The sequence below is a fragment of the Octopus sinensis genome, linkage group LG17 (genome assembly GCF_006345805.1).
Source record: "Octopus sinensis linkage group LG17, ASM634580v1, whole genome shotgun sequence".
NCBI lineage: Eukaryota > Metazoa > Mollusca > Cephalopoda > Octopoda > Octopodidae > Octopus > Octopus sinensis.
The window spans coordinates 48,749,821-48,750,991 of record NC_043013.1 but is presented as its reverse complement, the minus strand read 5'-3'; positions in this window follow the sequence as shown (position 1 = coordinate 48,750,991).

Genomic DNA, 1,171 nt, shown 5'->3' with positions numbered 1-1,171 from the left:
ATTCATTAATATTGTTGTGCCTGTGTGAATCAGTCGGTTTATATCTCATCCTCGAAATAACTGGAGTTAAGTGGAAAACTGTTTTAATGTGAAACGTCAACGTAGAAGGGTAATTAATTGTTTGCAGCCATTTTCTCCACTTGTAATTAGCGAAGAAAATAGCTTCTTCATTTATAAACAAGCAAAATGGATTTTTCAAGTATGAACACTCAAAAACGCTTTAAATAGAACGAAAATGTATTTACTGACGTTGAACAGAAATCAGAAACTATTTAACAGAAAAGCATGCATAATTTGAAAGAAAAAAATAATGGTATTTCTGTTGACAAAAACATTAGTAAAAACATTTCTAGTGATATGTCTGGCAACAACAATAGCAACAACAACGTTTACACGCACATTTTACGCGCGATTATATTAGCTGCAATGGAAGCAGTTTCTCCAACATACTTAAAAGAGGCACTTTTTGGATGATACGATGGAATCAGTGTTAGATATGATAGAATCCAATGCGATGGCAGTGGTGAATCGCAAAGGAATGTCTCCTTGCTTGAGGAGTTTTTCCAAAATCGAGCAATGTGAAAATGACTTGTGCTTTTTGAACAGCGGAGAGTATTCAGCGTGCTTTGTACGATGTGCACAGGTATGTACCGTCTGTTGAACTACGCAGGATATATGAGAATGTCTGCCTGAATTTCAAGACCGAGGGTGAAGCGAAATGACAGTGCAAATGACACACAAATAAGAAAGAAGAAAGCAAATGACCAGTGATGCGGTCACAGGAGTGTGACGAAAGAACTCTGGCCGAAATAAGATTAAGATTAATGTAAAAAAAAATAAATAACACTGAAGCAAAGTAACACCAAATTTATAGTGCGTGTGTTTTTTATTGGCTAGACTGGCAAAATGACCATTCCTAAATACAACAATATCTGTTTCAACACACGATATTTCACATCAAAAATCTTGCAAAACAAATATATAAACGTAATTTCTGTTTTTTCTTTATCCAATCTCTATCTTTATCGAATTTGTTCTAAAGACTTGTTCCTGAACGACTATGATTAGAAATTCAGGTTCTCTTTTCATGTTTCTGCCACTTGCCACATCTAACGCTCTTCACTTCTTTTCCGCTTCCTCTTTTTCAGTGAATTGGCCGCATAATTCTTTC